General features: G+C 43.4%; 1 protein-coding gene and 1 long non-coding RNA gene across 3 annotated transcripts in view; one reads left to right on the top strand and one right to left on the bottom strand.

The window, feature by feature from the left end:
- The window catches only part of RORA (RAR related orphan receptor A), an 808,767-nt gene that overhangs the window by 341,174 nt on the left and 452,288 nt on the right, over positions 1–15,305 (bottom strand). The gene's annotated exons all lie outside the window — the stretch shown is intronic.
- LOC138443615 (uncharacterized) lies at positions 6,868–10,404 on the top strand. Its single transcript, XR_011258223.1, has 3 exons — positions 6,868–7,146; positions 8,234–8,321; positions 9,049–10,404. It is a non-coding gene; the product is annotated as an uncharacterized lncRNA (long non-coding RNA).

Below are 15,305 nucleotides of genomic sequence, written 5' to 3'. Positions count from 1 at the left end.
CCTTTGGGGTCCTTCACATCACTGCTGTCTTGATTCCAGCATTAACTATGCTGGGCTGCATAAGGTTGCTTATAGATCTGGTCCCTGCAACTTCTGTCATTCTGTGACCTCCTCAAGGGCAGGGGGCCACTTTGAGGCTGCACTGCCAGTACCTTTCACAGTGCCTGGCACACAGTAATTGATCATTTCATGTTTACTGAAGTCAACCACTGAAAAAACTTGAAGTGAGAGGACTTTAAAACGGCACATGTTATGCATGGGGTTGCCTGAAAAGTTTGTTTGGGTTTTTCTGTTACATCTTATGAAAAAATACAAATGAACTTTTTCAACCAAAGCAATATAAAAAAATTAAGCATTATTATCAAGGGCAGCCAGCACAGAATTGTGGCACTTTCCTGCCAATCCTTAGGGATGGCCCTTGCCTGCACAGACCCTAAGAAAGCGTTTAATCCCATAGCTGCCAGATAAAACTCGTGAACACCTGGAGGACTTGGGTGGAAAGGATCAATGAGGAACTACAGAAGCATTCTTCTCAATAGTGGCCTCCTCCTCCTTCTCCCAATGTGTTCCAACAGCTTTATTCCATGTTCCAAACCCTCCCTGCCCATAGGGCTCAGAGGTAAGAATATTATATAAGGAATAAATTCTGCCTTCATTTGTTTTAATAAAAGAAACAGCCCATTTAAAGTAACACAGACATTAGTGGCTCAGATATTTCAGAATGTGAATACAACCCAGAGGCTCAGGAATACAGAATGGCTGTCCTGAGAATGACCATTTTTTCCTACTTAAAACACTCTGGAAAATTGCTCTGTGTCCCCATGCCAAAACAAAAAAATGAAAAACATAAGGGCTATTTGGAATGTCTCTTTATTTTACAGATGACTTTAATGCATAATGTTATAAAGACATGGAGCTCTCTGGCCTCAAATGCCCTGATGTGGCTGCCCAAAGCCCAGAGAAGCAGCTCGCCACCGTGTGGAGTCTGTGAGCAGACCCTTGCAAAGTACACTCACCATCTCAGATGAGTTGCATCATTGTTCATGCGCTTTTCAGGCATTTCCTCCTAAAATATAAGCCTACTAGTGTGGGATAATTCCTTAACTGTTTCACAGAAGAAAATGATTATGGTGGTGGTGTATTGCCGTGTAAAAAGCTGTTTTCATGCATATCTGTCCCCTTTTATTAGACATAACAACCATGTTCACTAGGTAGGGAATGAATTACTGATGTTACAGATGTAGAAAGGAAGGCTGAGAGAGGTGCCTTGGCTGACTCCAGGGGTAATTGCTGGGCAATGGACCCAAAGCTCTTTTATGATGGCTGGTAGGAGTGGTGTGGGGCTGGGGAAGTAGAAGCATTTCTGTAAGTAGAGAGAATTTGAAAGAACACAAGGGCTGGAATCAGGCCGACCTGAATCTGCGCCCAGGCCCTCCCAAGGACAGGTCTTCTGGTCACCAGCCACCTCTCACTCCTCTGTCCACAGTTTCCCTACCTGAAAATATGATCAAGAGTTCCCAACTCAAAGGCTGTTGTGAGGACCATTTGGGGGTGGGTAAGAGGTAGAAGAAAAAGTAGATGGTAGGGGTTAAAAAAATATTATCATTACTTCTAGCTTGACCGAGGGCTCTTGGCCCTGTAAAGGGGTTAATTTCATTCATCCTCTGAGATTCTGCCTGGTGGAAATCCTAAATATTTCATGAGGCCCATCTCTCTTTTACCCCTTTAGGGGCTAAGCAAAAGACAAGTTGTTCAAGTGTCTGGCTTGCATTTTCAGAAAGAAAAACCATGCCTGTCCAAGATACTCTGTGTGTGTGTGTGTGTGTGTGTGTGTGTGTGTGTGTGTGTGTGTGTGTTGGAGTGGAATAAGCCTGGCGGCCTATCCCTTCCACTCTTCTCAAATTTTGAAACAATATTCACTTGCTGTTGACAAACGATTTTTGTCTTTTTCAGATATTTCTGTGTCTACAGAAATGAAATTCTTTGCCCAGATTCAATAAGGCAGGAAATCAATTAAGGTTTTCATTTTCTGCTCAGCCTCAAAAGCAAGACAATGAGAGAAGGCCTAAGTAAAGAAAATGTGTACAGATTCCTGGAGGTTTCATTCTGGGTTCTGTGTTCTGGAAAAAATAAAACAAGAACAAAGAGGCTTCTATGTTCTATTTAAAACATAAATGATTTTTTTTCTGTTTAAAAAAACGTACAACGTCACTCCACTTGATTTTGATTAATACGGACAAATCTGACAGAGGAAAGACACCTCAATTTTTAAGAGACAGCCCTCCACCTAAGCTTGGTTTTTAAATGGCTACATTTAAATATTTCTTTCTCTGTTCATTTCCAAACCTGGGCCATAAATCACCCTTATGAACACAATGGTCTGTGCTATAGCAATTTATCATTTGGATAATGTCACCTGCTCAGGTGTGCATTAATTTATGCCTCAAATTAGCACTCGGGTTGGCTGAAATCTTTCCCCCTCATCTGTACATCTTGAGCAACAGCCCCTGGGGACCCACTGTGCACAGCCCAGGGCAGGGAGGAACATCGGGACCTCTATACTCTCAGCTGAAGAGGAAGAAGTCAGTGGAAAAAAACTCGGGGCCCAAGAGTCCTGTCTAGTTGACTTGTGCAGTCTCCTGACATTCTTCATCCAGGGAAGGTCTCATCTACGATGAGACGGTCAAAATTTCACCCCAAAGAGCAGACAACACATGTGTCAGCTTTTAAATTTTTGCTCTAAGGAAAGACAGGGAACTGGAAAGGAGTGAGACGGAGGAATGTGGACCCCTTAAGGCAGCGTCACAGACTGGAAAGGACACTAGGGTGGATGTCGGGAGGGGTGGGTCCTAGCGTTCTTGCTATTGCGGGTCCTGTTGCTCAGCTCAATATCATCTTTCTGAGCCTCAGGGTCTCTAGTCATAAAATAAAAGGTCTCCAAGCCCTTCACTGACACTCCATGGCTCTAATTCAAGAGAAGGCAGTTGTTTATTACTATAGCCAATTATTTATTCCTACCTGCAACCCCTACAATGTAACTAGTTTCTCCAGCTACCCCCAAAATAGATGAGGTGGAGGTGACTGTAAGTTTCTGAGCCATAATCTGAAGAATTGGTTTTTACACATCTGGGTTGGGAAACCTTTATTTGGTTTTCTCCTTTTCTAACTCCACTTTACTGTTTGTTTTTCTTGCTCTCCTCCCCTCTGCCCTGCCTCATGTTTCACTATCTCTTTTCTCCACATATCTTAGAACAGACAAAACACTAGCAGCAGCTGGTGTTAATACGAGCAAGCATTCAAGATGGGTTTGCTCTGTGTTAGGGAAGGAGATCAGTCCCAGGTGTCCTTTGGAAGGAATGATGCTAAAGATGAAACTCCAGTACTTTGGCCACCTCATGCGAAGAGTTGACTCATTGGAAAAGACTCTGATGCTGGGAGGGATTGGGGGCAGGAGGAGAAGAGGGTGACCAAGGATGAGATGGCTGGATGGCATCACCGACTCGATGGACGTGAGTCTGAGTGAGCTCCGGGAGCTGGTGATGGACAGGGAGGCCTGGCGTGCATGATTCATGGGGTCGCAAAGTCGGACAAGACTGAGCGACTGAACTGAACTGAGGGATCACCTCTTCATTTTTTAATACAACTATCTCTTTTAATGTACCAAATAGCCTAAGGAGGCCTGCATAAATCCTTCCCATTTGACAGGTGAGGAAACAGACACTGAGAGGTAACTTGCCCAAGATCTCACAAGGAGTAGCAGAATGTGAATCTGATCCCAGGGCCATCTGACTTCCAAATGAGTGCTATTTCCATAAGTGTTGAAGGGAGCAAGTTCAAGTACCAGGGTCCTTTAAAATGTGGTTTAGTAAGTTTGATTGCTTAAGCTCCCCTGGTGATTATGATCACCTATAGTCAAGTGGGATTACAAATGTTTTAGAATTTCCACAAATGAGAGAGGTGTGACTATAAAATTACATATGCATGAGATTAAACGACTGATTGCAGGAGCCACACACAAAAACTAGTCTCCTCTCATTCTGGGCCAAGGTTTATGCATTTGAATTGTAAATTTGGAGATCCTGGCTCAGTTTACTCCTCTTAATAAGCCTGTGATCACAGCTTTTACATTAAAATCTCTTCAACAGAAAAAACCTAAAATCCAAATTTATTCATTGTTCTTTTTAAATGGCCTCTATAAACACATAGTTTAAAAAATAATTTCCTCATGGCCCAAGTAAACCCAGGGGGGAAACGACTTCCCAGCCACAGTTTTTAAAGGCACAGTTTTGTAGAGGGCGTGCAAACTGTGAGAATCCCATGGACCCAGTCCTGAGCACATCCCGGGCGATGAATCAGTGCTTCCACCAGCTACTTCCCCAGTATGCAGCCTGAGTCCTCCCAGGCTCCTCTCTGCTCTCCCCTCCCCCTCACGTGGCCAGTCCCCTCTGACCATGACGCCACTCTCCACTGACAGGCAAGGGAGCACCTGCCAGAGGGTGACTTCACCACACCAATCACTCTGACAACAGCCCAAATAAAACCGTGTCATTGAAACCACAAACAACAATGCAACAGGGCTGTGGAACTCAGAATCACAGAAGAGGGAAGAGAGAGAGCGCGCCTTACTGCCACGGACAGAACACAGTCCCCCGCGCTGCTGCTTGGAGACACACTCAGACAGGGCACCCGGAGGGGACAGTGAGGAGGCAGAAAGCTCTGGCTTTGAGCCCAGTACGACTCCTTACTAGGGATGCAACCTTGGGAAACACTGACCCTCTGTCCGCCTATTTTCCTATCTGTAGCTTGGAATAACAATAGGACCCAACTCAGGGGGTTGTTCTAAGATACCGAGCACTTAAATAGAAAATGAAGTGCTTGCCATTTGATTTGAGTTCATTGACTTTCATTGTATTATTAAATTGAGATTTCATGGCAGGTCTGTCTCCCCTGTATATTACTAAACATTCTGGAGCCCAGAGTGCCCCTCTTTGGCAAACTGCTGGCTACACCATTAAGGAGGATGGGGAAGAAGCCAGCATTTCAGTTCTGGTTTTGCCTCTGACCGGAGGAAGGACTTGAGACAGTCACTTAACTGGGTGTCAGTTTCCATTCTGCCAGATAAATGTGAGATTGTCTAACACAGCATCGTTTCCTCTCCTTATTGTTCAGTACCAGATTGTCAACACGAATAGCAAAGGTACACATTCTAGGTGTCCAGGATCTGTCTCCTTTGGAACCTGGAGTTCTCTTCCTCCACGCCTGCTCCTGCTCCGCCCCCAGGAATGTCAGGGTGGGCTGGGCAGGGCTCAGTGCCTGGGAACTGTTTGCAAGGCCTGCCTCCCCCTGCAGTTCTCTAGCCAAGGCCAGTATCTCTAATAAGCATTTTAGGCAGTGATGTGCCACTTAGAAATTTTTCCTTTCAGTAGGAACAGTCAGAGGAGTTTAACTCTTCTGAATCTGACTTCTTGGTAGTAACTCAAGAGGGGAAAAAAACCACAAGGGGTTTTAAAAAAACAAAAACAAAACCATCAGGGCAAGAGGAAAGTCCATATTCTAGTGGCTGGCTGGATCAAAAATCGTCCAGTGCACCCACGCTCTGACTGCAAGCTTATTTGGGCACAGAAGCAGCACCAGACTCATTCTGAGCCAGAGAGGAAGGGAACATTTCAAACTTCTCTTGCCATGCCTTTTGGAATGCCATCCTTTCAGGTCAACAGGAGTTGCTCATCAGTACTACTAATGGGAACTTTTAGATCACCTTCATAGTCACCTCCCCCAAGGAGATGCAGTGGTCAAGGGGATAACAGCATCTCCCAGTATCTGAAAAGTCTTTACAGTTTCATAAAGTGCTTTTAACGCTATGCTCTCCTTTGATCCCTATAACAATGCTGCCAAATGGCCAACACAGGTATTATTATCCCCATTTCAGAGATGAAAACATATTGAGTGAAGTTAAAGATGAGCAGGTCAGGAGCAGAGCTGGGACAGGAGTCAGGGTTGACTTCCTCCACTATCATCACGGGTCCCTGCCACCAAGTGAGCACCCTCTCACGCACAAAAAGGAGAAAAGTGGTCTTGAGGGTGTCGAGGAAAGACTATTGGGCCAAGTGTGAGGGGCTTGGTTTCAGTTTTGATTCTCCTCTGAGCTGGGGGCCCTAGGACAATTTACTTGCCTTCTTTGGAGAAAGGTTCCTGTCTAGAAAACGATGTTTTTCAGCTCTAAATTTCGAAACTCATTCCATGCCTCCTTGGAATGACCAAGCTGACATTATGTTTGGGTTGGTAAACTGTATGGCAATAGCAGTCTAAACGACAACCATCAGTGGAAACGTGCATGGGGAATTTTAATTCGGTTTGAAAAAAATTCATGGTGGAAAGTTATACCTGCATATTATTGAAAAAGATAATTCTAGAAAACCCAATGGTCTTCTTCCTCCATTTCTCCATGCCCCAAGAGCAACCGCTTTCAACTCCTTTAGCTGCTCTTTAGATATTTCCCTCCATATCTCTAAATAACATGTTTACGTAACTTCTTCTCAGCTTTTCAGTTTTCGGCTTTATCTATCGACCTTCCACTATGGAAGATGAGGTTTGTGCTTTCTTTCAACAACTCCCACCCCTACCACACACACGCACACTTCCTGTCCCCCATGCTACCAATGGAGTTCTATCAGTTTGAATGGATCAGTGTTCTGTGCTTCCGGTGTAACGACAGTGAAAATGCTACACACTGCTAGGTTCTGTTGCACCCAATGAGTCATCTTCCTTTTCTGTATAATATTATGTTTCTTTGGAGTTAATCATGAACAAGTTTGCTTAATTTTCTATCTACTGATTACTTATTCAACCTCTAACTCTCTTCTAGTTGCGCAAGTCTCAGTACATTCAAACACATCAGGAATTCTGCCGATTTCACCTGCTTGAAATCATTTCTCCAGGAGCCTCTGGGCAGCTCTAACCTGGACTAGTGCGGCTCTGGGCTGTTGCACAGATACTGTCCTGTGATTTCTCTTCCCCTGATCCTGGAACTCTTCATTCTCTATTTTGCTGGCTTCCTTGTTTCTTAGAGTCTGTGGCTCTCTTAGCTGATACTCTCATTTTGATAGTGCTTCTTTTAATAGTCTCCTGAGAGGGGGTGTGTGAGAGGTAAAATTCCGGAGATCTCATATGTCTGACAATGTTTTCATCTAACCTCACATGTAATTGATAGTTTGGTGAGATACAGAATTCTACATGGGCAATCATTTCCCCCTAGAATTTTAAAAACTTTCCTCCATCATCTTTTAGTTTCCAAAATTGCTGTTCAGAAGACTATTATGAGTCTAATTCCAGCTCCTTTATACGAAACCTGTTGTTTTTCTTTGGGAACCAAGGGTCTACTCCTTGTCTTTGGTGTTCTGAAATTTTATCATAATCCTTCCTTAGAATGGATTTAATTTCATCCATTATAATAGGAATTCAAAAAACTTGACAGAAAACTTGTGTCCTTCACTTGAAAATTTTCTAAATCGTCTCTTGAATTATTTTACCGTTTCCATCTTCCTATTCCCCTTCTATGTATTATTGTCATTTCTACTCTTAGATTCTTAATTTGTTAATAGTTTCCTTTTATTTTTGATCATTCCTTCTTTTTAAAGAACATTCTATTCTTCTTTCATGGATATCATATCTCCATTTATTTCTCTGTGTTTGTTAAAAACAGGACTATTTTCCTTTTGGTTCCCCCCCACCCCGCCTCTTCATGTTTGTTTCCTCTAATTTGTTACTTTAAAAACAAACAAACAAACCCTCCTCTGTCTTTCATATCAGATGCTTTCCTCAAATGCTTGGTAATTTTTGGTTATCTGCTTATATTAAAGACTAGGGTATTGAGAAACTAAGTATGATTTGGGGTGCACGAGAGAGGTTTATTCATTGCTATAATAAAAGATTGGCTCATTTCCTTGGGGGAACTTCAGTGTGTTCAGTGTTTCAGTGAAGTTTCCAGCTCCTACGAGGAGGTATACATCTGGCTGCCCCTGTTTGGAACCAACTTAGGGGAGGAAAGCACGAGTCTCCAATTAAATAGACAGATGTACCCTTAACTCCACTGCTTGTGCATGGTGACATCCAAAGAATGATTTAGCTCAGAGGAGTGGGGCAGTTTCTCAGAGGGAATTTAGGATCTAATTGCTACTTAAATAGATTTTTAAACAATATTCAATTGTTAATCCATGTTCTACATCACTTTCAGACATAACTGGTGCCACCAATTCCTGGACCAGTTTAGTGATATTCCAGATTTTCCCCATTACTGGATTGGAATTCAGCTTTCTTATCTGGTAAGTCAGTGACCTGTATTCCATTGGCTTTCCAGCCTCCAAAATAGTTGCTGATATATTCTCAAATGTGGTCTTGTGGGTTATCCTTTAAAAAGGCTCTTTACAAATCATCCTAGTGGATTTTGAGGATAGAATAGAATTAAATATGTGTGTTTAACCTGTTATCTCTAACCTTTTTGTTTAAGCTCCTTTATTCTGTCTTTGACATAGTAAAATAGTCAAATATACTTTGAACCAACAATATAATAACGTTATTTGTAAAGGAATATTAATCCACTGGGAAACTTATAGTTCCTTTGCATCATTTATCATTGTCCATATTTCAGCCCTCATTTCTGCCTAGTATCTATCTGTAGGCCTGGTCCTGCCCACTGGATTTGTAATTGGAGCCTTTCAAATATCTACTTGACCATTAATCCATGGTGAGCAATGTGCAAAGCCAGCCAAGACCAAACAATATCAATTTTATTTACTGTCTCTTGGGCAATGGACAATTTTCTTTCTCAGGTTATTTATGAAAGCTGAATCGTTTGCATGTCTATTATTTAATTCTGGAATGGCTATTCCCTACCTGTTTAAAAATCCCAAGCCCCCAAATTTAATCAAGTTACAGAATTCCTTAATTTGAAGAATTGTACAAATTGTGGAAAAGTGTGCTGAGGAACATGGGCCCTGGCATCACACTGCCTACAACTGAATTTTTGCTTTCCTCTATATATTCTCCAAGCCAGGCTTCAGCAATACGTGAACCGTGAACTCCCTGATGTTCAAGCTGCTTTTAGAAAAGGCAGAGGAACCAGAGATCAAATTGCCAACATCCGATGGATCATGGAAAAAGCAAGACAGTTCCAGAAAAACATCTATTTCTGCTTTACTGACTATGCCAAAGCCTTTGATTGTGTGGATCACAATAAACTGTGGAAAATTCTGAAAGAGATGGGAATACCAGACCACCTGACCTGCCTCTTGAGAAACCTATATGCAGGTCAGGAAGCAACAGTTAGAACTGGACATGGACCAACTGACTGGTTCCAAATGGGAAAAGGAGTAGGTCAAGGGTGTATATTGTCACCCCGTTTATTTAACTTCTATGCAGAAATGCTGGGCTGGAAGAAGCTCAAGCTGGAATCAAGATTGCCGGGAGAAATATCAATAACCTCAGATATGCAGATGACACCACCCTTATGGCAGAAAGCGAAGAGGAACTAAAAAGCCCCTTGATGAAATTGAAAGAGGAGAGTGAAAAAGTTGGCTTAAAACTCCACATTCAGAAAACTAAGATCATGGCATCTGGTCCCATCACTTCATGGGAAATAGATGGGGAAACAGTGGAAACACTGTCAGACTTAATGTTTGGGGGCTCCAAAATCACTGCAGATGGTGACTGAGGCCATGAAATTAAAAGATGCTTACTCCTTGGAAGGAAAGTTATGACCACCTTAGATAGTATATTCAAAAGCAGAGATATTACTTTGCCAACAATCTGTTTAGTCAAGGCTATGGTTTTTCCAGTGGTCATGTATGGATGTGAGAGTTGGACTGTGAAGAAAGCTGAGTGCTGAAGAATTGAGATGCTTTTGAACTGTGGTGTTGGAGAAGACTCTTGAGAGTCCCTTGGACTGCAAGGAGGTCCAACCAGTCCATCCTAAAAGAGATCAGTTCTGGGTGTTTGTTGGAAGGACTGATGCTGAAGCTGAAACTCCAATACTTTGGCCACCTCATGCGAAGAGTTGACTCATTGGAAAAGACTCTGATGCTGGGAGGGATTGGGGGCAGGAGGAGAAGGGGACGACAGAAGATGAGATGGCTGGATGGCATCACCGATTCGATGGACATGAGTTTGAGTGAACTCCGGGAGCTGGTGATGGACAGGGAGGCCTGGCATGCTGTGATTCATGGGGTCGCAAAGAGTCAGACACGATGGAGCCACTGAACTGAACTGAACTGGAAATATAGATAGTTACTTTTCCTAGTGACTGACACATAGAAAAAAACTCAATAGATGTTAGCTAATTCTAATCATTATTATACAATATTTTTAAGGACTTTGGAATAAAATTAATAGATATGCATTATGTGTAACTATGACTTGACAATGAGACACTCTTTCACCCCTCAGTGATAGAAGAGAAATCATAGTTATTTATGAGTAAATTATAAATTTAGCACCTGTTAAGTTCAAGAAGAAATATAGTCAGGTAAAACAAGGTCTCAGATCTGAACCCTAGTGGGATATGACTGATGGAATGTGCCCATCGGATGGATGAACAGCATCCAGAGGTATGTCCTGCTATTATATTTAGAAAGGATACTGCCAGAGTCTGAACTATGGTGACAATAACCAAGGCATTTCTGCAGTACTGACCGAGAAAGTTGGGCTCTGGGGTAACAAAGAAATCCTTACATCTCAGTAGCTCAACAGGGTTAGGGGTTCCACGTCTGACGTATCGGCAGTCCTTCCCTATCTTGCTTCTCTACCATCTGGAGCACGTGGTCTCCTAGGTCCTCACAGGAGAGTAGAGAGAGCGAAAAGGCACATCAATTCTGCAGTGCCTTGCTTGAGAGCTTGCACTGCATCCACTAATGTTCCGTTTGCCAGAACTCAGTCTTTTGGCCACAATCTAACTTGGGGAGACTTGGAAAAACGATAGCCTGTGTACCCAGAATGAGAGACAGGGTGGTGAGCAGACAGCTTCACACAAGCCACTCCCTTTTCGGAGATCTATCTGGACAGCCAGCTGCTTTCTCCAGGGAACCCTTTTCTGTCTCTTCACTGAGTACCCAAGGTTGTACACTGTGGACTGCCAATCTCTTTGCTCAAGTCCCATGGAACCCCATAGGGGCCAAAGTCTGAAACCTTTGTGATCAATACTCAAGATGATGAGAACCTAGACAGACGATATAGTTGGAGCTCCATCTCTAGAGGTGAGCGGGTCTGGACTTTGCTGACTAAAATCTGGTCTTCAAAATGAGCCCCGCACCGCTATATCCCTCACCCTTCATCCCACCAGTTCTGCCTTATGGCTGAACTTAAAGATTCCAGTGGATGACAGTTGAGGGACTAGGAAGAAAAGAAATTAGAAAATTATATCTTTATGACAATTATTAGGTCAGACCTAAAGAAAACAATATTTTGTATAACATATCATAGTTTGCACAAAGTAGTTTTATCTCTGATGCCTTATTTTACCATCAAAATCATCTGAGAACTAAGTAGCAGAATGATCATAATTTTACATATCAGAAAGTGAAAAAGAATGGAAGCACCACATTCAAGGTCACTCAGTAGTTGCTGCTGGAAGTGACCTGGGAGCCTGGGTCTTCTCACTCATGTCTAACTTTGACTCTTCCTTTCTGTGTCTTGGGCTTCCCTTGTGGCTCAGACAGTAAAGCGTCTGCCTGCATTGCAGGAGACCCAGGTTTGATCCCTGGGTCAGGAAGATCCCCTGGAGAAGGAAATGGCAATCCACTCCAGCACTCTTGCCTGGAAAATCCCACAGACAGAGGAGCCTGATAGGCTACAGTCCATGGGGTCGCAAAGAGTCGGACAACCTGAGTGACTTCACTTTCTTTCTTTCACTTTCTGTGTCTTAGTTGCTGGACAAACCTTATTCTGTGCTACAGACGTAAATAAGGTCTTTGAACTTCAGTAATTCAGAATTCATCCGGATAAAGAGGCCTACTGCATTTCATAAAAACAACCTATAAAAAATTAGGAACGACTATATAATTAGGGATTAATTGAGTTCTTCCGGTCCAAAGGGATAATTTTGCACAACAAAGACTGAAGTATTTAAATAGTTCCCAAATCCCACACAGTCTCACGTCTTCGTATCCTTGTCCAGTCTGCTCCTTCCATACTGAGGACCTTCTCTTAGGTCTTAGCCCAATACTGTCATCTGGCCACTGCTGGTTCACATGCTCCTCCCTTCTCCCCAAATCTTCCCCAAGGTCCCCAGGCAGAGTCAGTCAGTCTGCCTTCTTCAAGGCACCTTGCACATGCCTCTTCTGTCCTGAGCACAAACCACATATGTATTCATATTGTTGGGTGGAGGTGGGCAGGACAGAGAGGGTGTATGGCATCTTTTTCTCCTTTAGTTAAGTCTTTGATTTTCTGAAGGTAGGAATCAAGCGTTTTCCTGCTTTGCATCTCTAGGGTCCAGTGTATTTGCTGACATGAATGAAAGATTCATGAAATGAAAAAATAAACAATCTGGAAGAGAGGACGGAGCTTCCTAAGGTGCCCAGTATAGTCCCATTAGGTGTCTTTCCTAAGCTTGAATTCTAGAATTTTGGAGGCAGGGGACCAGAGCTGAAGAAAATGGGTGGAAGAGTAGAAAGAAGCTGCATAAGTAGATGATTACAAATTTCCGGAGTTTGTGACTGCAGCCATAAAATTAAAGGATGCTTGCTCCTTGAAAGGAAAGTTATGACAAACCTAGACAGTGTATTAAAAGCAGAGACATTACTTTGCCAACAAAGTTGGGTATAATCAAAGCTATGGTTTTCCCAGTAGTCACGACAGATGTGAGTTGGACCATAAAGAAGGCTGAATGCTAAAGAATTGATGCTTTTGAACTGTGGTGCTGGAGAAGACTCCTGAGAGTCCCCTCGACAGCAAGGAGATCAAATCAGTCAATCCTAAAGAAAATCAACCCTGTATATTTATTGGAAGGACTGATGCTGAAGCTCCTTGGCCATCTGAAGTGAAGAGCCAGTTCACTAAAAAAGACCCTGTTGCTGGGAAAGATTGAGGGCAGGAGGAGAAGGAGGCAATAGAGGATGAAATGGTTAGATGACATCACCAACTCAATGGACATGAGTTTGAGCAAATTCTGGGAGATAGTGAAGGACAGGGAAGCCTGGCATGCTGCAGTCCATGGGGTCATAAAGAGTCGGACACAATTGAGGGACTGAACAACAAATACTCCTGTCACCAGAACACAAAGCCCCCCACGCATGACCTTTCTGTTCTCCCACCCTGTCTCTAAGCTATCGGACTTTGTACACCATTTCTTTTTAATTAATTGATCTGGCTGCAATGGGTCTTAGTTTTAGCTCGAGGGCTCAGCAGTTGAGTTTGACATGGGTTTGACTGCCCCTCTGCATGTGGGGTCTTAGTTCCCTGAAGAGGGACTGAATCTGCATTCCCTGCATTGCCAGGCAGATTCTTAACCACTGGACCACCAGGGAAGTCCTTTGTTCGCCATGCTGACCTGACCCATGCTGTGAGTCTCTTGCGAAGTGCTGCCTTTGGCATGGCAATGAATCTGCTTCTCTGTGTGCAGAGAGCCCATGAACGTGGAAGAGCTGGGGGCAGAGTTAGCAGCATGGTTTCTGAGTGCTTCCCCCCAAAGGTCTCTCCCAACCCCTAAGGGGTGTTCTTTGCTTAGGCACTGGGAAGATCTGACTCTGTGTGCAGAAGTGGGTCATGTAGAGTGAAAGGGGTTGCTAAAATGTAAAATTCCCCAAATTCTCTTCCCATAGTTTGACTTCAAGGAAGTCAACTAAGCCAACAGCATTTCAGTTGACTCCTCTATAAAGAATCTAATGATACTTTGCCCAACTCATGAAGGAGTGGCGAGGCTTAATTAACCAATGCTCATTTCTTTCAGCACTTTGGATGCCCTCCATGGGTACAAAATTATGTTATGACTTGGAATAATAATAATAGTTCCCCCTAATAATTCTGTGTTATTATTACATTTAAGGAACTGTATCAGAGGCCTTCTGGATCTAGTTTAATACCTATAAATGTCTCTCCCTGGCAAAACAAGGGAGTATTGCCCGGTGATTATGGTTTGTCTCACATTTCAAAACTAGACAGTTCAAACCCTCAGAAGAGTCCTTAAAAGAGCCTGGCCAAGGGGGACCTTTTTTGATTTCAATTCTTTGGACCACTGAAAGCACTTAACTTTCACAAGGCGGCCGGCTTTCAAAGTGAGGGCTTGGCAACTCTGAGGGCCCAACCCAGCACTGAAAAGATAGGCGCAGAGCCCAGATCAGCAGGCCTAGCCTTCCCCTGCAGCCAGAGTGAGGTTCCCGTATCACAAATCCAATTATTGCTACCCCCCAATTTATTTCCATTATGTCCCCCTGCTCTCAGAGTCCAAGCTAAACATCTCCCTGAGGCATGCACTCCTTTCAAGTGGTAAGTACCCTGACTGCACCCCGACTTCATCTCTAGACACCCTCCCTTGCATGCTCCATGCCTCCATCCTGATGGTTTCTTTCCCCAAACACAGCAGGATCTCCCTCCTTCCCTCCCTCCCTCCCTCCATCTCTCTCTCTCTCTCTCTCTCTCTCTCTCTCTCTCTCTCTCTCTCTCTCTCAGGTCCTTTAATAAGGTATTCTGCAGCCTCTGCCAGCTCCTTCTTCCCTGTGCCCAGTGTCCCACCACAGCCTTTGTTTCCTGGGTCAAAGAGCTTGGCAGTGAGGATCGCACTTTCCTGTTGAATTCCAGGTTTGCCCATGAAACTGAGTGGGAGCACAAAGCATGCCGATCTTGTGCTCTGCGTCTGTGCACAGTAGGTGCTTCATCAGTATTTGTTGAATGTGTGAAAGGATAGAGTTTCACTCTCTTTTCTCTTCTGTTCACTATATCTGATGCTCTCTCACCCTTCTCCTTTCCTACTCTTCCCCAATCACGGGTAAGGAAAATGGGTAAAAGGGAGAAAAGGAAAGAAGGAGTAAATTCCTTAAAGGAGAGACATATTGCAAGTGGGAAGGATGAGGAACAAGGCAAAGTGAGAAAGGAAGAGGAATATCTGGGAGGGGAAGATCTGACATGGATCAGCACATGGATTCTATTCTGCTAAGATTAGATGATAACCATCCTTAAATTTTCTTTTTCAGGAATAACTCTCCATACAAGAGAACGGGAGGGAAGGGGGAACCTGCTAGCATACTTAATGTACACTAGCTCCTTTATTATTTCACTTATGCTATGAGACAGCAATGATTGCCAAAGGTAACGGAAGAAGG

This window comes from Ovis canadensis, chromosome 7 (genome assembly GCF_042477335.2).
Source record: "Ovis canadensis isolate MfBH-ARS-UI-01 breed Bighorn chromosome 7, ARS-UI_OviCan_v2, whole genome shotgun sequence".
NCBI lineage: Eukaryota > Metazoa > Chordata > Mammalia > Artiodactyla > Bovidae > Ovis > Ovis canadensis.
This window is presented reverse-complemented; position numbering and strand designations above follow the sequence as displayed.